Source organism: Phyllobates terribilis, unplaced genomic scaffold, assembly GCF_046119375.1.
Source record: "Phyllobates terribilis strain yellow unplaced genomic scaffold, ASM4611937v1 Scaffold_1598__1_contigs__length_248474, whole genome shotgun sequence".
Classification (NCBI taxonomy): Eukaryota; Metazoa; Chordata; class Amphibia; order Anura; family Dendrobatidae; genus Phyllobates; species Phyllobates terribilis.
This window is the reverse complement of record NW_027364358.1, coordinates 58,051-78,853: the sequence shown is the minus strand read 5'-3', so window position 1 is coordinate 78,853 and position 20,803 is coordinate 58,051. Positions and strand designations below refer to the sequence as shown.

The 20,803-nt window shown below is 45.2% G+C and overlaps 16 non-coding genes across 16 annotated transcripts; all 16 read right to left on the bottom strand.

Moving 5' to 3' along the window:
• Positions 1-125: 125 nt before the first annotated feature.
• LOC141244486 (U2 spliceosomal RNA) lies at positions 126-316 on the bottom strand. Its single transcript, XR_012308402.1, has one exon. It is a non-coding gene; the product is annotated as a U2 spliceosomal RNA (small nuclear RNA).
• A 1,118-nt stretch (positions 317-1,434) lies between these two features.
• LOC141244485 (U2 spliceosomal RNA) lies at positions 1,435-1,625 on the bottom strand. The gene has a single exon (XR_012308401.1). It is a non-coding gene; the product is annotated as a U2 spliceosomal RNA (small nuclear RNA).
• Positions 1,626-2,743: 1,118 nt separating this feature from the next.
• LOC141244483 (U2 spliceosomal RNA) lies at positions 2,744-2,934 on the bottom strand. The gene has a single exon (XR_012308399.1). It is a non-coding gene; the product is annotated as a U2 spliceosomal RNA (small nuclear RNA).
• Positions 2,935-4,052: 1,118 nt separating this feature from the next.
• On the bottom strand, positions 4,053-4,243 carry LOC141244482 (U2 spliceosomal RNA). Its single transcript, XR_012308398.1, has one exon. It is a non-coding gene; the product is annotated as a U2 spliceosomal RNA (small nuclear RNA).
• Positions 4,244-5,361: 1,118 nt separating this feature from the next.
• On the bottom strand, positions 5,362-5,552 carry LOC141244481 (U2 spliceosomal RNA). The gene has a single exon (XR_012308397.1). It is a non-coding gene; the product is annotated as a U2 spliceosomal RNA (small nuclear RNA).
• Positions 5,553-6,670: 1,118 nt separating this feature from the next.
• Positions 6,671-6,861, bottom strand: LOC141244480 (U2 spliceosomal RNA). Its single transcript, XR_012308396.1, has one exon. It is a non-coding gene; the product is annotated as a U2 spliceosomal RNA (small nuclear RNA).
• A 1,118-nt stretch (positions 6,862-7,979) lies between these two features.
• Positions 7,980-8,170, bottom strand: LOC141244632 (U2 spliceosomal RNA). Its single transcript, XR_012308545.1, has one exon. It is a non-coding gene; the product is annotated as a U2 spliceosomal RNA (small nuclear RNA).
• A 1,115-nt stretch (positions 8,171-9,285) lies between these two features.
• Positions 9,286-9,476, bottom strand: LOC141244479 (U2 spliceosomal RNA). The gene has a single exon (XR_012308395.1). It is a non-coding gene; the product is annotated as a U2 spliceosomal RNA (small nuclear RNA).
• Positions 9,477-10,594: 1,118 nt separating this feature from the next.
• LOC141244671 (U2 spliceosomal RNA) lies at positions 10,595-10,785 on the bottom strand. The gene has a single exon (XR_012308583.1). It is a non-coding gene; the product is annotated as a U2 spliceosomal RNA (small nuclear RNA).
• Positions 10,786-11,903: 1,118 nt separating this feature from the next.
• LOC141244670 (U2 spliceosomal RNA) lies at positions 11,904-12,094 on the bottom strand. Its single transcript, XR_012308582.1, has one exon. It is a non-coding gene; the product is annotated as a U2 spliceosomal RNA (small nuclear RNA).
• Positions 12,095-13,212: 1,118 nt separating this feature from the next.
• LOC141244669 (U2 spliceosomal RNA) lies at positions 13,213-13,403 on the bottom strand. The gene has a single exon (XR_012308581.1). It is a non-coding gene; the product is annotated as a U2 spliceosomal RNA (small nuclear RNA).
• Positions 13,404-14,521: 1,118 nt separating this feature from the next.
• Positions 14,522-14,712, bottom strand: LOC141244668 (U2 spliceosomal RNA). Its single transcript, XR_012308580.1, has one exon. It is a non-coding gene; the product is annotated as a U2 spliceosomal RNA (small nuclear RNA).
• A 1,118-nt stretch (positions 14,713-15,830) lies between these two features.
• LOC141244667 (U2 spliceosomal RNA) lies at positions 15,831-16,021 on the bottom strand. Its single transcript, XR_012308579.1, has one exon. It is a non-coding gene; the product is annotated as a U2 spliceosomal RNA (small nuclear RNA).
• A 1,118-nt stretch (positions 16,022-17,139) lies between these two features.
• LOC141244665 (U2 spliceosomal RNA) lies at positions 17,140-17,330 on the bottom strand. Its single transcript, XR_012308577.1, has one exon. It is a non-coding gene; the product is annotated as a U2 spliceosomal RNA (small nuclear RNA).
• Positions 17,331-18,448: 1,118 nt separating this feature from the next.
• On the bottom strand, positions 18,449-18,639 carry LOC141244664 (U2 spliceosomal RNA). The gene has a single exon (XR_012308576.1). It is a non-coding gene; the product is annotated as a U2 spliceosomal RNA (small nuclear RNA).
• Positions 18,640-19,757: 1,118 nt separating this feature from the next.
• Positions 19,758-19,948, bottom strand: LOC141244663 (U2 spliceosomal RNA). Its single transcript, XR_012308575.1, has one exon. It is a non-coding gene; the product is annotated as a U2 spliceosomal RNA (small nuclear RNA).
• Between the last annotated feature and the right edge of the window lie 855 nt (positions 19,949-20,803).

The window sequence follows — 20,803 nt, the reverse complement described above, 5'->3', positions numbered from 1 at the left end:
CATGAAAAATCCAATGAGGAGAAGAAAAGCAGAGCCAAAGAGTCCATCCCAAAATCCGACAAACAAGCAAAATGAACAAAAAACATTGAATTCAATTCTTTCTGATTTTAGAAACTGCATTAAAGAAGGGGTGCACCGGTCCTGGAGATACTGCAATACCAGGTCAATGCGTGGAGTGGACAGAGCAAGCTCTTTTTCCATCTCCCTGTTCTAAAAATCCATTTAATATATGGTCCCCAGATAGGGGACGTATCAGATATTAAACTGATAAGAACAGATACTACACTTGATCTTAGCCAAAAGGCCGAGAAGCGATAACCAGAATTGGTTTCAAACTACGGAGCCACCCAAGGATCCTAAAAAGTCCATTTGTGGAGATGAGCTCCTGGACTCCCGTTAAGAAGACATGTTGTCAACCTCTAGATCCCTTACATGCCTGCACTTTTCGGCTTGCTGCTGCTGCAATCCACGCGTTTTAGATCTGCATAACTCCACCTCTTTAAACACAGCACCTTCACCCCCTGCTGTTCCCACCCGCCTCAACACCGTTGGAAGGGAGGAGAACCAATTAAGGCGGGGGGTGGGGTGGAACGAGCAGCTGTCTACCCTTAGCAGGAGGGCTCCTGATTACATACCTCTCCTGCTGCTGCTGCTGCTGCTGGCTGTCCAGCAGCAGACTGAAGGTGGCTGCTGCTGTGCACAGGTATATAAAGGCTCAGAGCCTATTATGACACGCGCAGCCAGCGTTCCATTGCCACATTCCATCTACTGCAGGCAGGATACCTGGCTGGCTGAATGTCGCTGAGAAGCTCACAGAGACCGCCATAAGCAACAGTTTAACAGAATGCCACAGACTAATCAACCAAACTTTTTGGGTTGGGTTCTCTTTTATAGTCTGCAGGCATTAAATGAAAGAAGTCAGTGTTCCAGCAGAAGGAGACAACGTTTCAGAAAAGGCATTGTAGCAAACCAAAAAAGAAATTTTAAGCGCAGCAGTGTAACCAGCGCACATACCTGTTAGCTCGGGTGAGTTTAAAAGGCTGCTGTTGATAACAAGGGCATTTGCTAAATAGATGGTGTGTGTGCAACAATATACTGAAAGGTCAATTATATTGTGCAGCTTATCTCACCACCTGTAGTTATTTAGGTGAAAGCTCCAAAATGCTTGCCTAATATGTCTGTTTATCCAAAAGGAAGTAGAAAGGGAGAGCTAGAAAGATAGCATTGCATCACATTACATGGCAATGCAATGCACAGTTGCTGAAGTTGAACCAAAATGAGCTTGTAATCTGGCTTCTGCAACTTTGAACATGAAAAATCCAATGAGGAGAAGAAAAGCAGAGCCAAAGAGTCCATCCCAAAATCCGACAAACAAGCAAAATGAACAAAAAACATTGAATTCAATTCTTTCTGATTTTAGAAACTGCATTAAAGAAGGGGTGCACCGGTCCTGGAGATACTGCAATACCAGGTCAATGCGTGGAGTGGACAGAGCAAGCTCTTTTTCCATCTCCCTGTTCTAAAAATCCATTTAATATATGGTCCCCAGATAGGGGACGTATCAGATATTAAACTGATAAGAACAGATACTACACTTGATCTTAGCCAAAAGGCCGAGAAGCGATAACCAGAATTGGTTTCAAACTACGGAGCCACCCAAGGATCCTAAAAAGTCCATTTGTGGAGATGAGCTCCTGGACTCCCGTTAAGAAGACATGTTGTCAACCTCTAGATCCCTTACATGCCTGCACTTTTCGGCTTGCTGCTGCTGCAATCCACGCGTTTTAGATCTGCATAACTCCACCTCTTTAAACACAGCACCTTCACCCCCTGCTGTTCCCACCCGCCTCAACACCGTTGGAAGGGAGGAGAACCAATTAAGGCGGGGGGTGGGGTGGAACGAGCAGCTGTCTACCCTTAGCAGGAGGGCTCCTGATTACATACCTCTCCTGCTGCTGCTGCTGCTGCTGGCTGTCCAGCAGCAGACTGAAGGTGGCTGCTGCTGTGCACAGGTATATAAAGGCTCAGAGCCTATTATGACACGCGCAGCCAGCGTTCCATTGCCACATTCCATCTACTGCAGGCAGGATACCTGGCTGGCTGAATGTCGCTGAGAAGCTCACAGAGACCGCCATAAGCAACAGTTTAACAGAATGCCACAGACTAATCAACCAAACTTTTTGGGTTGGGTTCTCTTTTATAGTCTGCAGGCATTAAATGAAAGAAGTCAGTGTTCCAGCAGAAGGAGACAACGTTTCAGAAAAGGCATTGTAGCAAACCAAAAAAGAAATTTTAAGCGCAGCAGTGTAACCAGCGCACATACCTGTTAGCTCGGGTGAGTTTAAAAGGCTGCTGTTGATAACAAGGGCATTTGCTAAATAGATGGTGTGTGTGCAACAATATACTGAAAGGTCAATTATATTGTGCAGCTTATCTCACCACCTGTAGTTATTTAGGTGAAAGCTCCAAAATGCTTGCCTAATATGTCTGTTTATCCAAAAGGAAGTAGAAAGGGAGAGCTAGAAAGATAGCATTGCATCACATTACATGGCAATGCAATGCACAGTTGCTGAAGTTGAACCAAAATGAGCTTGTAATCTGGCTTCTGCAACTTTGAACATGAAAAATCCAATGAGGAGAAGAAAAGCAGAGCCAAAGAGTCCATCCCAAAATCCGACAAACAAGCAAAATGAACAAAAAACATTGAATTCAATTCTTTCTGATTTTAGAAACTGCATTAAAGAAGGGGTGCACCGGTCCTGGAGATACTGCAATACCAGGTCAATGCGTGGAGTGGACAGAGCAAGCTCTTTTTCCATCTCCCTGTTCTAAAAATCCATTTAATATATGGTCCCCAGATAGGGGACGTATCAGATATTAAACTGATAAGAACAGATACTACACTTGATCTTAGCCAAAAGGCCGAGAAGCGATAACCAGAATTGGTTTCAAACTACGGAGCCACCCAAGGATCCTAAAAAGTCCATTTGTGGAGATGAGCTCCTGGACTCCCGTTAAGAAGACATGTTGTCAACCTCTAGATCCCTTACATGCCTGCACTTTTCGGCTTGCTGCTGCTGCAATCCACGCGTTTTAGATCTGCATAACTCCACCTCTTTAAACACAGCACCTTCACCCCCTGCTGTTCCCACCCGCCTCAACACCGTTGGAAGGGAGGAGAACCAATTAAGGCGGGGGGTGGGGTGGAACGAGCAGCTGTCTACCCTTAGCAGGAGGGCTCCTGATTACATACCTCTCCTGCTGCTGCTGCTGCTGCTGGCTGTCCAGCAGCAGACTGAAGGTGGCTGCTGCTGTGCACAGGTATATAAAGGCTCAGAGCCTATTATGACACGCGCAGCCAGCGTTCCATTGCCACATTCCATCTACTGCAGGCAGGATACCTGGCTGGCTGAATGTCGCTGAGAAGCTCACAGAGACCGCCATAAGCAACAGTTTAACAGAATGCCACAGACTAATCAACCAAACTTTTTGGGTTGGGTTCTCTTTTATAGTCTGCAGGCATTAAATGAAAGAAGTCAGTGTTCCAGCAGAAGGAGACAACGTTTCAGAAAAGGCATTGTAGCAAACCAAAAAAGAAATTTTAAGCGCAGCAGTGTAACCAGCGCACATACCTGTTAGCTCGGGTGAGTTTAAAAGGCTGCTGTTGATAACAAGGGCATTTGCTAAATAGATGGTGTGTGTGCAACAATATACTGAAAGGTCAATTATATTGTGCAGCTTATCTCACCACCTGTAGTTATTTAGGTGAAAGCTCCAAAATGCTTGCCTAATATGTCTGTTTATCCAAAAGGAAGTAGAAAGGGAGAGCTAGAAAGATAGCATTGCATCACATTACATGGCAATGCAATGCACAGTTGCTGAAGTTGAACCAAAATGAGCTTGTAATCTGGCTTCTGCAACTTTGAACATGAAAAATCCAATGAGGAGAAGAAAAGCAGAGCCAAAGAGTCCATCCCAAAATCCGACAAACAAGCAAAATGAACAAAAAACATTGAATTCAATTCTTTCTGATTTTAGAAACTGCATTAAAGAAGGGGTGCACCGGTCCTGGAGATACTGCAATACCAGGTCAATGCGTGGAGTGGACAGAGCAAGCTCTTTTTCCATCTCCCTGTTCTAAAAATCCATTTAATATATGGTCCCCAGATAGGGGACGTATCAGATATTAAACTGATAAGAACAGATACTACACTTGATCTTAGCCAAAAGGCCGAGAAGCGATAACCAGAATTGGTTTCAAACTACGGAGCCACCCAAGGATCCTAAAAAGTCCATTTGTGGAGATGAGCTCCTGGACTCCCGTTAAGAAGACATGTTGTCAACCTCTAGATCCCTTACATGCCTGCACTTTTCGGCTTGCTGCTGCTGCAATCCACGCGTTTTAGATCTGCATAACTCCACCTCTTTAAACACAGCACCTTCACCCCCTGCTGTTCCCACCCGCCTCAACACCGTTGGAAGGGAGGAGAACCAATTAAGGCGGGGGGTGGGGTGGAACGAGCAGCTGTCTACCCTTAGCAGGAGGGCTCCTGATTACATACCTCTCCTGCTGCTGCTGCTGCTGCTGGCTGTCCAGCAGCAGACTGAAGGTGGCTGCTGCTGTGCACAGGTATATAAAGGCTCAGAGCCTATTATGACACGCGCAGCCAGCGTTCCATTGCCACATTCCATCTACTGCAGGCAGGATACCTGGCTGGCTGAATGTCGCTGAGAAGCTCACAGAGACCGCCATAAGCAACAGTTTAACAGAATGCCACAGACTAATCAACCAAACTTTTTGGGTTGGGTTCTCTTTTATAGTCTGCAGGCATTAAATGAAAGAAGTCAGTGTTCCAGCAGAAGGAGACAACGTTTCAGAAAAGGCATTGTAGCAAACCAAAAAAGAAATTTTAAGCGCAGCAGTGTAACCAGCGCACATACCTGTTAGCTCGGGTGAGTTTAAAAGGCTGCTGTTGATAACAAGGGCATTTGCTAAATAGATGGTGTGTGTGCAACAATATACTGAAAGGTCAATTATATTGTGCAGCTTATCTCACCACCTGTAGTTATTTAGGTGAAAGCTCCAAAATGCTTGCCTAATATGTCTGTTTATCCAAAAGGAAGTAGAAAGGGAGAGCTAGAAAGATAGCATTGCATCACATTACATGGCAATGCAATGCACAGTTGCTGAAGTTGAACCAAAATGAGCTTGTAATCTGGCTTCTGCAACTTTGAACATGAAAAATCCAATGAGGAGAAGAAAAGCAGAGCCAAAGAGTCCATCCCAAAATCCGACAAACAAGCAAAATGAACAAAAAACATTGAATTCAATTCTTTCTGATTTTAGAAACTGCATTAAAGAAGGGGTGCACCGGTCCTGGAGATACTGCAATACCAGGTCAATGCGTGGAGTGGACAGAGCAAGCTCTTTTTCCATCTCCCTGTTCTAAAAATCCATTTAATATATGGTCCCCAGATAGGGGACGTATCAGATATTAAACTGATAAGAACAGATACTACACTTGATCTTAGCCAAAAGGCCGAGAAGCGATAACCAGAATTGGTTTCAAACTACGGAGCCACCCAAGGATCCTAAAAAGTCCATTTGTGGAGATGAGCTCCTGGACTCCCGTTAAGAAGACATGTTGTCAACCTCTAGATCCCTTACATGCCTGCACTTTTCGGCTTGCTGCTGCTGCAATCCACGCGTTTTAGATCTGCATAACTCCACCTCTTTAAACACAGCACCTTCACCCCCTGCTGTTCCCACCCGCCTCAACACCGTTGGAAGGGAGGAGAACCAATTAAGGCGGGGGGTGGGGTGGAACGAGCAGCTGTCTACCCTTAGCAGGAGGGCTCCTGATTACATACCTCTCCTGCTGCTGCTGCTGCTGCTGGCTGTCCAGCAGCAGACTGAAGGTGGCTGCTGCTGTGCACAGGTATATAAAGGCTCAGAGCCTATTATGACACGCGCAGCCAGCGTTCCATTGCCACATTCCATCTACTGCAGGCAGGATACCTGGCTGGCTGAATGTCGCTGAGAAGCTCACAGAGACCGCCATAAGCAACAGTTTAACAGAATGCCACAGACTAATCAACCAAACTTTTTGGGTTGGGTTCTCTTTTATAGTCTGCAGGCATTAAATGAAAGAAGTCAGTGTTCCAGCAGAAGGAGACAACGTTTCAGAAAAGGCATTGTAGCAAACCAAAAAAGAAATTTTAAGCGCAGCAGTGTAACCAGCGCACATACCTGTTAGCTCGGGTGAGTTTAAAAGGCTGCTGTTGATAACAAGGGCATTTGCTAAATAGATGGTGTGTGTGCAACAATATACTGAAAGGTCAATTATATTGTGCAGCTTATCTCACCACCTGTAGTTATTTAGGTGAAAGCTCCAAAATGCTTGCCTAATATGTCTGTTTATCCAAAAGGAAGTAGAAAGGGAGAGCTAGAAAGATAGCATTGCATCACATTACATGGCAATGCAATGCACAGTTGCTGAAGTTGAACCAAAATGAGCTTGTAATCTGGCTTCTGCAACTTTGAACATGAAAAATCCAATGAGGAGAAGAAAAGCAGAGCCAAAGAGTCCATCCCAAAATCCGACAAACAAGCAAAATGAACAAAAAACATTGAATTCAATTCTTTCTGATTTTAGAAACTGCATTAAAGAAGGGGTGCACCGGTCCTGGAGATACTGCAATACCAGGTCAATGCGTGGAGTGGACAGAGCAAGCTCTTTTTCCATCTCCCTGTTCTAAAAATCCATTTAATATATGGTCCCCAGATAGGGGACGTATCAGATATTAAACTGATAAGAACAGATACTACACTTGATCTTAGCCAAAAGGCCGAGAAGCGATAACCAGAATTGGTTTCAAACTACGGAGCCACCCAAGGATCCTAAAAAGTCCATTTGTGGAGATGAGCTCCTGGACTCCCGTTAAGAAGACATGTTGTCAACCTCTAGATCCCTTACATGCCTGCACTTTTCGGCTTGCTGCTGCTGCAATCCACGCGTTTTAGATCTGCATAACTCCACCTCTTTAAACACAGCACCTTCACCCCCTGCTGTTCCCACCCGCCTCAACACCGTTGGAAGGGAGGAGAACCAATTAAGGCGGGGGGTGGGGTGGAACGAGCAGCTGTCTACCCTTAGCAGGAGGGCTCCTGATTACATACCTCTCCTGCTGCTGCTGCTGCTGCTGGCTGTCCAGCAGCAGACTGAAGGTGGCTGCTGCTGTGCACAGGTATATAAAGGCTCAGAGCCTATTATGACACGCGCAGCCAGCGTTCCATTGCCACATTCCATCTACTGCAGGCAGGATACCTGGCTGGCTGAATGTCGCTGAGAAGCTCACAGAGACCGCCATAAGCAACAGTTTAACAGAATGCCACAGACTAATCAACCAAACTTTTTGGGTTGGGTTCTCTTTTATAGTCTGCAGGCATTAAATGAAAGAAGTCAGTGTTCCAGCAGAAGGAGACAACGTTTCAGAAAAGGCATTGTAGCAAACCAAAAAAGAAATTTTAAGCGCAGCAGTGTAACCAGCGCACATACCTGTTAGCTCGGGTGAGTTTAAAAGGCTGCTGTTGATAACAAGGGCATTTGCTAAATAGATGGTGTGTGTGCAACAATATACTGAAAGGTCAATTATATTGTGCAGCTTATCTCACCACCTGTAGTTATTTAGGTGAAAGCTCCAAAATGCTTGCCTAATATGTCTGTTTATCCAAAAGGAAGTAGAAAGGGAGAGCTAGAAAGATAGCATTGCATCACATTACATGGCAATGCAATGCACAGTTGCTGAAGTTGAACCAAAATGAGCTTGTAATCTGGCTTCTGCAACTTTGAACATGAAAAATCCAATGAGGAGAAGAAAAGCAGAGCCAAAGAGTCCATCCCAAAATCCGACAAACAAGCAAAATGAACAAAAAACATTGAATTCAATTCTTTCTGATTTTAGAAACTGCATTAAAGAAGGGGTGCACCGGTCCTGGAGATACTGCAATACCAGGTCAGTGCGTGGAGTGGACAGAGCAAGCTCTTTTTCCATCTCCCTGTTCTAAAAATCCATTTAATATATGGTCCCCAGATAGGGGACGTATCAGATATTAAACTGATAAGAACAGATACTACACTTGATCTTAGCCAAAAGGCCGAGAAGCGATAACCAGAATTGGTTTCAAACTACGGAGCCACCCAAGGATCCTAAAAAGTCCATTTGTGGAGATGAGCTCCTGGACTCCCGTTAAGAAGACATGTTGTCAACCTCTAGATCCCTTACATGCCTGCACTTTTCGGCTTGCTGCTGCTGCAATCCACGCGTTTTAGATCTGCATAACTCCACCTCTTTAAACACAGCACCTTCACCCCCTGCTGTTCCCACCCGCCTCAACACCGTTGGAAGGGAGGAGAACCAATTAAGGCGGGGGGTGGGGTGGAACGAGCAGCTGTCTACCCTTAGCAGGAGGGCTCCTGATTACATACCTCTCCTGCTGCTGCTGCTGCTGGCTGTCCAGCAGCAGACTGAAGGTGGCTGCTGCTGTGCACAGGTATATAAAGGCTCAGAGCCTATTATGACACGCGCAGCCAGCGTTCCATTGCCACATTCCATCTACTGCAGGCAGGATACCTGGCTGGCTGAATGTCGCTGAGAAGCTCACAGAGACCGCCATAAGCAACAGTTTAACAGAATGCCACAGACTAATCAACCAAACTTTTTGGGTTGGGTTCTCTTTTATAGTCTGCAGGCATTAAATGAAAGAAGTCAGTGTTCCAGCAGAAGGAGACAACGTTTCAGAAAAGGCATTGTAGCAAACCAAAAAAGAAATTTTAAGCGCAGCAGTGTAACCAGCGCACATACCTGTTAGCTCGGGTGAGTTTAAAAGGCTGCTGTTGATAACAAGGGCATTTGCTAAATAGATGGTGTGTGTGCAACAATATACTGAAAGGTCAATTATATTGTGCAGCTTATCTCACCACCTGTAGTTATTTAGGTGAAAGCTCCAAAATGCTTGCCTAATATGTCTGTTTATCCAAAAGGAAGTAGAAAGGGAGAGCTAGAAAGATAGCATTGCATCACATTACATGGCAATGCAATGCACAGTTGCTGAAGTTGAACCAAAATGAGCTTGTAATCTGGCTTCTGCAACTTTGAACATGAAAAATCCAATGAGGAGAAGAAAAGCAGAGCCAAAGAGTCCATCCCAAAATCCGACAAACAAGCAAAATGAACAAAAAACATTGAATTCAATTCTTTCTGATTTTAGAAACTGCATTAAAGAAGGGGTGCACCGGTCCTGGAGATACTGCAATACCAGGTCAATGCGTGGAGTGGACAGAGCAAGCTCTTTTTCCATCTCCCTGTTCTAAAAATCCATTTAATATATGGTCCCCAGATAGGGGACGTATCAGATATTAAACTGATAAGAACAGATACTACACTTGATCTTAGCCAAAAGGCCGAGAAGCGATAACCAGAATTGGTTTCAAACTACGGAGCCACCCAAGGATCCTAAAAAGTCCATTTGTGGAGATGAGCTCCTGGACTCCCGTTAAGAAGACATGTTGTCAACCTCTAGATCCCTTACATGCCTGCACTTTTCGGCTTGCTGCTGCTGCAATCCACGCGTTTTAGATCTGCATAACTCCACCTCTTTAAACACAGCACCTTCACCCCCTGCTGTTCCCACCCGCCTCAACACCGTTGGAAGGGAGGAGAACCAATTAAGGCGGGGGGTGGGGTGGAACGAGCAGCTGTCTACCCTTAGCAGGAGGGCTCCTGATTACATACCTCTCCTGCTGCTGCTGCTGCTGCTGGCTGTCCAGCAGCAGACTGAAGGTGGCTGCTGCTGTGCACAGGTATATAAAGGCTCAGAGCCTATTATGACACGCGCAGCCAGCGTTCCATTGCCACATTCCATCTACTGCAGGCAGGATACCTGGCTGGCTGAATGTCGCTGAGAAGCTCACAGAGACCGCCATAAGCAACAGTTTAACAGAATGCCACAGACTAATCAACCAAACTTTTTGGGTTGGGTTCTCTTTTATAGTCTGCAGGCATTAAATGAAAGAAGTCAGTGTTCCAGCAGAAGGAGACAACGTTTCAGAAAAGGCATTGTAGCAAACCAAAAAAGAAATTTTAAGCGCAGCAGTGTAACCAGCGCACATACCTGTTAGCTCGGGTGAGTTTAAAAGGCTGCTGTTGATAACAAGGGCATTTGCTAAATAGATGGTGTGTGTGCAACAATATACTGAAAGGTCAATTATATTGTGCAGCTTATCTCACCACCTGTAGTTATTTAGGTGAAAGCTCCAAAATGCTTGCCTAATATGTCTGTTTATCCAAAAGGAAGTAGAAAGGGAGAGCTAGAAAGATAGCATTGCATCACATTACATGGCAATGCAATGCACAGTTGCTGAAGTTGAACCAAAATGAGCTTGTAATCTGGCTTCTGCAACTTTGAACATGAAAAATCCAATGAGGAGAAGAAAAGCAGAGCCAAAGAGTCCATCCCAAAATCCGACAAACAAGCAAAATGAACAAAAAACATTGAATTCAATTCTTTCTGATTTTAGAAACTGCATTAAAGAAGGGGTGCACCGGTCCTGGAGATACTGCAATACCAGGTCAATGCGTGGAGTGGACAGAGCAAGCTCTTTTTCCATCTCCCTGTTCTAAAAATCCATTTAATATATGGTCCCCAGATAGGGGACGTATCAGATATTAAACTGATAAGAACAGATACTACACTTGATCTTAGCCAAAAGGCCGAGAAGCGATAACCAGAATTGGTTTCAAACTACGGAGCCACCCAAGGATCCTAAAAAGTCCATTTGTGGAGATGAGCTCCTGGACTCCCGTTAAGAAGACATGTTGTCAACCTCTAGATCCCTTACATGCCTGCACTTTTCGGCTTGCTGCTGCTGCAATCCACGCGTTTTAGATCTGCATAACTCCACCTCTTTAAACACAGCACCTTCACCCCCTGCTGTTCCCACCCGCCTCAACACCGTTGGAAGGGAGGAGAACCAATTAAGGCGGGGGGTGGGGTGGAACGAGCAGCTGTCTACCCTTAGCAGGAGGGCTCCTGATTACATACCTCTCCTGCTGCTGCTGCTGCTGCTGGCTGTCCAGCAGCAGACTGAAGGTGGCTGCTGCTGTGCACAGGTATATAAAGGCTCAGAGCCTATTATGACACGCGCAGCCAGCGTTCCATTGCCACATTCCATCTACTGCAGGCAGGATACCTGGCTGGCTGAATGTCGCTGAGAAGCTCACAGAGACCGCCATAAGCAACAGTTTAACAGAATGCCACAGACTAATCAACCAAACTTTTTGGGTTGGGTTCTCTTTTATAGTCTGCAGGCATTAAATGAAAGAAGTCAGTGTTCCAGCAGAAGGAGACAACGTTTCAGAAAAGGCATTGTAGCAAACCAAAAAAGAAATTTTAAGCGCAGCAGTGTAACCAGCGCACATACCTGTTAGCTCGGGTGAGTTTAAAAGGCTGCTGTTGATAACAAGGGCATTTGCTAAATAGATGGTGTGTGTGCAACAATATACTGAAAGGTCAATTATATTGTGCAGCTTATCTCACCACCTGTAGTTATTTAGGTGAAAGCTCCAAAATGCTTGCCTAATATGTCTGTTTATCCAAAAGGAAGTAGAAAGGGAGAGCTAGAAAGATAGCATTGCATCACATTACATGGCAATGCAATGCACAGTTGCTGAAGTTGAACCAAAATGAGCTTGTAATCTGGCTTCTGCAACTTTGAACATGAAAAATCCAATGAGGAGAAGAAAAGCAGAGCCAAAGAGTCCATCCCAAAATCCGACAAACAAGCAAAATGAACAAAAAACATTGAATTCAATTCTTTCTGATTTTAGAAACTGCATTAAAGAAGGGGTGCACCGGTCCTGGAGATACTGCAATACCAGGTCAATGCGTGGAGTGGACAGAGCAAGCTCTTTTTCCATCTCCCTGTTCTAAAAATCCATTTAATATATGGTCCCCAGATAGGGGACGTATCAGATATTAAACTGATAAGAACAGATACTACACTTGATCTTAGCCAAAAGGCCGAGAAGCGATAACCAGAATTGGTTTCAAACTACGGAGCCACCCAAGGATCCTAAAAAGTCCATTTGTGGAGATGAGCTCCTGGACTCCCGTTAAGAAGACATGTTGTCAACCTCTAGATCCCTTACATGCCTGCACTTTTCGGCTTGCTGCTGCTGCAATCCACGCGTTTTAGATCTGCATAACTCCACCTCTTTAAACACAGCACCTTCACCCCCTGCTGTTCCCACCCGCCTCAACACCGTTGGAAGGGAGGAGAACCAATTAAGGCGGGGGGTGGGGTGGAACGAGCAGCTGTCTACCCTTAGCAGGAGGGCTCCTGATTACATACCTCTCCTGCTGCTGCTGCTGCTGCTGGCTGTCCAGCAGCAGACTGAAGGTGGCTGCTGCTGTGCACAGGTATATAAAGGCTCAGAGCCTATTATGACACGCGCAGCCAGCGTTCCATTGCCACATTCCATCTACTGCAGGCAGGATACCTGGCTGGCTGAATGTCGCTGAGAAGCTCACAGAGACCGCCATAAGCAACAGTTTAACAGAATGCCACAGACTAATCAACCAAACTTTTTGGGTTGGGTTCTCTTTTATAGTCTGCAGGCATTAAATGAAAGAAGTCAGTGTTCCAGCAGAAGGAGACAACGTTTCAGAAAAGGCATTGTAGCAAACCAAAAAAGAAATTTTAAGCGCAGCAGTGTAACCAGCGCACATACCTGTTAGCTCGGGTGAGTTTAAAAGGCTGCTGTTGATAACAAGGGCATTTGCTAAATAGATGGTGTGTGTGCAACAATATACTGAAAGGTCAATTATATTGTGCAGCTTATCTCACCACCTGTAGTTATTTAGGTGAAAGCTCCAAAATGCTTGCCTAATATGTCTGTTTATCCAAAAGGAAGTAGAAAGGGAGAGCTAGAAAGATAGCATTGCATCACATTACATGGCAATGCAATGCACAGTTGCTGAAGTTGAACCAAAATGAGCTTGTAATCTGGCTTCTGCAACTTTGAACATGAAAAATCCAATGAGGAGAAGAAAAGCAGAGCCAAAGAGTCCATCCCAAAATCCGACAAACAAGCAAAATGAACAAAAAACATTGAATTCAATTCTTTCTGATTTTAGAAACTGCATTAAAGAAGGGGTGCACCGGTCCTGGAGATACTGCAATACCAGGTCAATGCGTGGAGTGGACAGAGCAAGCTCTTTTTCCATCTCCCTGTTCTAAAAATCCATTTAATATATGGTCCCCAGATAGGGGACGTATCAGATATTAAACTGATAAGAACAGATACTACACTTGATCTTAGCCAAAAGGCCGAGAAGCGATAACCAGAATTGGTTTCAAACTACGGAGCCACCCAAGGATCCTAAAAAGTCCATTTGTGGAGATGAGCTCCTGGACTCCCGTTAAGAAGACATGTTGTCAACCTCTAGATCCCTTACATGCCTGCACTTTTCGGCTTGCTGCTGCTGCAATCCACGCGTTTTAGATCTGCATAACTCCACCTCTTTAAACACAGCACCTTCACCCCCTGCTGTTCCCACCCGCCTCAACACCGTTGGAAGGGAGGAGAACCAATTAAGGCGGGGGGTGGGGTGGAACGAGCAGCTGTCTACCCTTAGCAGGAGGGCTCCTGATTACATACCTCTCCTGCTGCTGCTGCTGCTGCTGGCTGTCCAGCAGCAGACTGAAGGTGGCTGCTGCTGTGCACAGGTATATAAAGGCTCAGAGCCTATTATGACACGCGCAGCCAGCGTTCCATTGCCACATTCCATCTACTGCAGGCAGGATACCTGGCTGGCTGAATGTCGCTGAGAAGCTCACAGAGACCGCCATAAGCAACAGTTTAACAGAATGCCACAGACTAATCAACCAAACTTTTTGGGTTGGGTTCTCTTTTATAGTCTGCAGGCATTAAATGAAAGAAGTCAGTGTTCCAGCAGAAGGAGACAACGTTTCAGAAAAGGCATTGTAGCAAACCAAAAAAGAAATTTTAAGCGCAGCAGTGTAACCAGCGCACATACCTGTTAGCTCGGGTGAGTTTAAAAGGCTGCTGTTGATAACAAGGGCATTTGCTAAATAGATGGTGTGTGTGCAACAATATACTGAAAGGTCAATTATATTGTGCAGCTTATCTCACCACCTGTAGTTATTTAGGTGAAAGCTCCAAAATGCTTGCCTAATATGTCTGTTTATCCAAAAGGAAGTAGAAAGGGAGAGCTAGAAAGATAGCATTGCATCACATTACATGGCAATGCAATGCACAGTTGCTGAAGTTGAACCAAAATGAGCTTGTAATCTGGCTTCTGCAACTTTGAACATGAAAAATCCAATGAGGAGAAGAAAAGCAGAGCCAAAGAGTCCATCCCAAAATCCGACAAACAAGCAAAATGAACAAAAAACATTGAATTCAATTCTTTCTGATTTTAGAAACTGCATTAAAGAAGGGGTGCACCGGTCCTGGAGATACTGCAATACCAGGTCAATGCGTGGAGTGGACAGAGCAAGCTCTTTTTCCATCTCCCTGTTCTAAAAATCCATTTAATATATGGTCCCCAGATAGGGGACGTATCAGATATTAAACTGATAAGAACAGATACTACACTTGATCTTAGCCAAAAGGCCGAGAAGCGATAACCAGAATTGGTTTCAAACTACGGAGCCACCCAAGGATCCTAAAAAGTCCATTTGTGGAGATGAGCTCCTGGACTCCCGTTAAGAAGACATGTTGTCAACCTCTAGATCCCTTACATGCCTGCACTTTTCGGCTTGCTGCTGCTGCAATCCACGCGTTTTAGATCTGCATAACTCCACCTCTTTAAACACAGCACCTTCACCCCCTGCTGTTCCCACCCGCCTCAACACCGTTGGAAGGGAGGAGAACCAATTAAGGCGGGGGGTGGGGTGGAACGAGCAGCTGTCTACCCTTAGCAGGAGGGCTCCTGATTACATACCTCTCCTGCTGCTGCTGCTGCTGCTGGCTGTCCAGCAGCAGACTGAAGGTGGCTGCTGCTGTGCACAGGTATATAAAGGCTCAGAGCCTATTATGACACGCGCAGCCAGCGTTCCATTGCCACATTCCATCTACTGCAGGCAGGATACCTGGCTGGCTGAATGTCGCTGAGAAGCTCACAGAGACCGCCATAAGCAACAGTTTAACAGAATGCCACAGACTAATCAACCAAACTTTTTGGGTTGGGTTCTCTTTTATAGTCTGCAGGCATTAAATGAAAGAAGTCAGTGTTCCAGCAGAAGGAGACAACGTTTCAGAAAAGGCATTGTAGCAAACCAAAAAAGAAATTTTAAGCGCAGCAGTGTAACCAGCGCACATACCTGTTAGCTCGGGTGAGTTTAAAAGGCTGCTGTTGATAACAAGGGCATTTGCTAAATAGATGGTGTGTGTGCAACAATATACTGAAAGGTCAATTATATTGTGCAGCTTATCTCACCACCTGTAGTTATTTAGGTGAAAGCTCCAAAATGCTTGCCTAATATGTCTGTTTATCCAAAAGGAAGTAGAAAGGGAGAGCTAGAAAGATAGCATTGCATCACATTACATGGCAATGCAATGCACAGTTGCTGAAGTTGAACCAAAATGAGCTTGTAATCTGGCTTCTGCAACTTTGAACATGAAAAATCCAATGAGGAGAAGAAAAGCAGAGCCAAAGAGTCCATCCCAAAATCCGACAAACAAGCAAAATGAACAAAAAACATTGAATTCAATTCTTTCTGATTTTAGAAACTGCATTAAAGAAGGGGTGCACCGGTCCTGGAGATACTGCAATACCAGGTCAATGCGTGGAGTGGACAGAGCAAGCTCTTTTTCCATCTCCCTGTTCTAAAAATCCATTTAATATATGGTCCCCAGATAGGGGACGTATCAGATATTAAACTGATAAGAACAGATACTACACTTGATCTTAGCCAAAAGGCCGAGAAGCGATAACCAGAATTGGTTTCAAACTACGGAGCCACCCAAGGATCCTAAAAAGTCCATTTGTGGAGATGAGCTCCTGGACTCCCGTTAAGAAGACATGTTGTCAACCTCTAGATCCCTTACATGCCTGCACTTTTCGGCTTGCTGCTGCTGCAATCCACGCGTTTTAGATCTGCATAACTCCACCTCTTTAAACACAGCACCTTCACCCCCTGCTGTTCCCACCCGCCTCAACACCGTTGGAAGGGAGGAGAACCAATTAAGGCGGGGGGTGGGGTGGAACGAGCAGCTGTCTACCCTTAGCAGGAGGGCTCCTGATTACATACCTCTCCTGCTGCTGCTGCTGCTGCTGGCTGTCCAGCAGCAGACTGAAGGTGGCTGCTGCTGTGCACAGGTATATAAAGGCTCAGAGCCTATTATGACACGCGCAGCCAGCGTTCCATTGCCACATTCCATCTACTGCAGGCAGGATACCTGGCTGGCTGAATGTCGCTGAGAAGCTCACAGAGACCGCCATAAGCAACAGTTTAACAGAATGCCACAGACTAATCAACCAAACTTTTTGGGTTGGGTTCTCTTTTATAGTCTGCAGGCATTAAATGAAAGAAGTCAGTGTTCCAGCAGAAGGAGACAACGTTTCAGAAAAGGCATTGTAGCAAACCAAAAAAGAAATTTTAAGCGCAGCAGTGTAACCAGCGCACATACCTGTTAGCTCGGGTGAGTTTAAAAGGCTGCTGTTGATAACAAGGGCATTTGCTAAATAGATGGTGTGTGTGCAACAATATACTGAAAGGTCAATTATATTGTGCAGCTTATCTCACCACCTGTAGTTATTTAGGTGAAAGCTCCAAAATGCTTGCCTAATATGTCTGTTTATCCAAAAGGAAGTAGAAAGGGAGAGCTAGAAAGATAGCATTGCATCACATTACATGGCAATGCAATGCACAGTTGCTGAAGTTGAACCAAAATGAGCTTGTAATCTGGCTTCTGCAACTTTGAACATGAAAAATCCAATGAGGAGAAGAAAAGCAGAGCCAAAGAGTCCATCCCAAAATCCGACAAACAAGCAAAATGAACAAAAAACATTGAATTCAATTCTTTCTGATTTTAGAAACTGCATTAAAGAAGGGGTGCACCGGTCCTGGAGATACTGCAATACCAGGTCAATGCGTGGAGTGGACAGAGCAAGCTCTTTTTCCATCTCCCTGTTCTAAAAATCCATTTAATATATGGTCCCCAGATAGGGGACGTATCAGATATTAAACTGATAAGAACAGATACTACACTTGATCTTAGCCAAAAGGCCGAGAAGCGATAACCAGAATTGGTTTCAAACTACGGAGCCACCCAAGGATCCTAAAAAGTCCATTTGTGGAGATGAGCTCCTGGACTCCCGTTAAGAAGACATGTTGTCAACCTCTAGATCCCTTACATGCCTGCACTTTTCGGCTTGCTGCTGCTGCAATCCACGCGTTTTAGATCTGCATAACTCCACCTCTTTAAACACAGCACCTTCACCCCCTGCTGTTCCCACCCGCCTCAACACCGTTGGAAGGGAGGAGAACCAATTAAGGCGGGGGGTGGGGTGGAACGAGCAGCTGTCTACCCTTAGCAGGAGGGCTCCTGATTACATACCTCTCCTGCTGCTGCTGCTGCTGCTGGCTGTCCAGCAGCAGACTGAAGGTGGCTGCTGCTGTGCACAGGTATATAAAGGCTCAGAGCCTATTATGACACGCGCAGCCAGCGTTCCATTGCCACATTCCATCTACTGCAGGCAGGATACCTGGCTGGCTGAATGTCGCTGAGAAGCTCACAGAGACCGCCATAAGCAACAGTTTAACAGAATGCCACAGACTAATCAACCAAACTTTTTGGGTTGGGTTCTCTTTTATAGTCTGCAGGCATTAAATGAAAGAAGTCAGTGTTCCAGCAGAAGGAGACAACGTTTCAGAAAAGGCATTGTAGCAAACCAAAAAAGAAATTTTAAGCGCAGCAGTGTAACCAGCGCACATACTTGTTAGCTCGGGTGAGTTTAAAAGGCTGCTGTTGATAACAAGGGCATTTGCTAAATAGATGGTGTGTGTGCAACAATATACTGAAAGGTCAATTATATTGTGCAGCTTATCTCACCACCTGTAGTTATTTAGGTGAAAGCTCCAAAATGCTTGCCTAATATGTCTGTTTATCCAAAAGGAAGTAGAAAGGGAGAGCTAGAAAGATAGCATTGCATCACATTACATGGCAATGCAATGCACAGTTGCTGAAGTTGAACCAAAATGAGCTTGTAATCTGGCTTCTGCAACTTTGAACATGAAAAATCCAATGAGGAGAAGAAAAGCAGAGCCAAAGAGTCCATCCCAAAATCCGACAAACAAGCAAAATGAACAAAAAACATTGAATTCAATTCTTTCTGATTTTAGAAACTGCATTAAAGAAGGGGTGCACCGGTCCTGGAGATACTGCAATACCAGGTCAATGCGTGGAGTGGACAGAGCAAGCTCTTTTTCCATCTCCCTGTTCTAAAAATCCATTTAATATATGGTCCCCAGATAGGGGACGTATCAGATATTAAACTGATAAGAACAGATACTACACTTGATCTTAGCCAAAAGGCCGAGAAGCGATAACCAGAATTGGTTTCAAACTACGGAGCCACCCAAGGATCCTAAAAAGTCCATTTGTGGAGATGAGCTCCTGGACTCCCGTTAAGAAGACATGTTGTCAACCTCTAGATCCCTTACATGCCTGCACTTTTCGGCTTGCTGCTGCTGCAATCCACGCGTTTTAGATCTGCATAACTCCACCTCTTTAAACACAGCACCTTCACCCCCTGCTGTTCCCACCCGCCTCAACACCGTTGGAAGGGAGGAGAACCAATTAAGGCGGGGGGTGGGGTGGAACGAGCAGCTGTCTACCCTTAGCAGGAGGGCTCCTGATTACATACCTCTCCTGCTGCTGCTGCTGCTGCTGGCTGTCCAGCAGCAGACTGAAGGTGGCTGCTGCTGTGCACAGGTATATAAAGGCTCAGAGCCTATTATGACACGCGCAGCCAGCGTTCCATTGCCACATTCCATCTACTGCAGGCAGGATACCTGGCTGGCTGAATGTCGCTGAGAAGCTCACAGAGACCGCCATAAGCAACAGTTTAACAGAATGCCACAGACTAATCAACCAAACTTTTTGGGTTGGGTTCTCTTTTATAGTCTGCAGGCATTAAATGAAAGAAGTCAGTGTTCCAGCAGAAGGAGACAACGTTTCAGAAAAGGCATTGTAGCAAACCAAAAAAGAAATTTTAAGCGCAGCAGTGTAACCAGCGCACATACCTGTTAGCTCGGGTGAGTTTAAAAGGCTGCTGTTGATAACAAGGGCATTTGCTAAATAGATGGTGTGTGTGCAACAATATACTGAAAGGTCAATTATATTGTGCAGCTTATCTCACCACCTGTAGTTATTTAGGTGAAAGCTCCAAAATGCTTGCCTAATATGTCTGTTTATCCAAAAGGAAGTAGAAAGGGAGAGCTAGAAAGATAGCATTGCATCACATTACATGGCAATGCAATGCACAGTTGCTGAAGTTGAACCAAAATGAGCTTGTAATCTGGCTTCTGCAACTTTGAACATGAAAAATCCAATGAGGAGAAGAAAAGCAGAGCCAAAGAGTCCATCCCAAAATCCGACAAACAAGCAAAATGAACAAAAAACATTGAATTCAATTCTTTCTGATTTTAGAAACTGCATTAAAGAAGGGGTGCACCGGTCCTGGAGATACTGCAATACCAGGTCAATGCGTGGAGTGGACAGAGCAAGCTCTTTTTCCATCTCCCTGTTCTAAAAATCCATTTAATATATGGTCCCCAGATAGGGGACGTATCAGATATTAAACTGATAAGAACAGATACTACACTTGATCTTAGCCAAAAGGCCGAGAAGCGATAACCAGAATTGGTTTCAAACTACGGAGCCACCCAAGGATCCTAAAAAGTCCATTTGTGGAGATGAGCTCCTGGACTCCCGTTAAGAAGACATGTTGTCAACCTCTAGATCCCTTACATGCCTGCACTTTTCGGCTTGCTGCTGCTGCAATCCACGCGTTTTAGATCTGCATAACTCCACCTCTTTAAACACAGCACCTTCACCCCCTGCTGTTCCCACCCGCCTCAACACCGTTGGAAGGGAGGAGAACCAATTAAGGCGGGGGGTGGGGTGGAACGAGCAGCTGTCTACCCTTAGCAGGAGGGCTCCTGATTACATACCTCTCCTGCTGCTGCTGCTGCTGCTGGCTGTCCAGCAGCAGACTGAAGGTGGCTGCTGCTGTGCACAGGTATATAAAGGCTCAGAGCCTATTATGACACGCGCAGCCAGCGTTCCATTGCCACATTCCATCTACTGCAGGCAGGATACCTGGCTGGCTGAATGTCGCTGAGAAGCTCACAGAGACCGCCATAAGCAACAGTTTAACAGAATGCCACAGACTAATCAACCAAACTTTTTGGGTTGGGTTCTCTTTTATAGTCTGCAGGCATTAAATGAAAGAAGTCAGTGTTCCAGCAGAAGGAGACAACGTTTCAGAAAAGGCATTGTAGCAAACCAAAAAAGAAATTTTAAGCGCAGCAGTGTAACCAGCGCACATACCTGTTAGCTCGGGTGAGTTTAAAAGGCTGCTGTTGATAACAAGGGCATTTGCTAAATAGATGGTGTGTGTGCAACAATATACTGAAAGGTCAATTATATTGTGCAGCTTATCTCACCACCTGTAGTTATTTAGGTGAAAGCTCCAAAATGCTTGCCT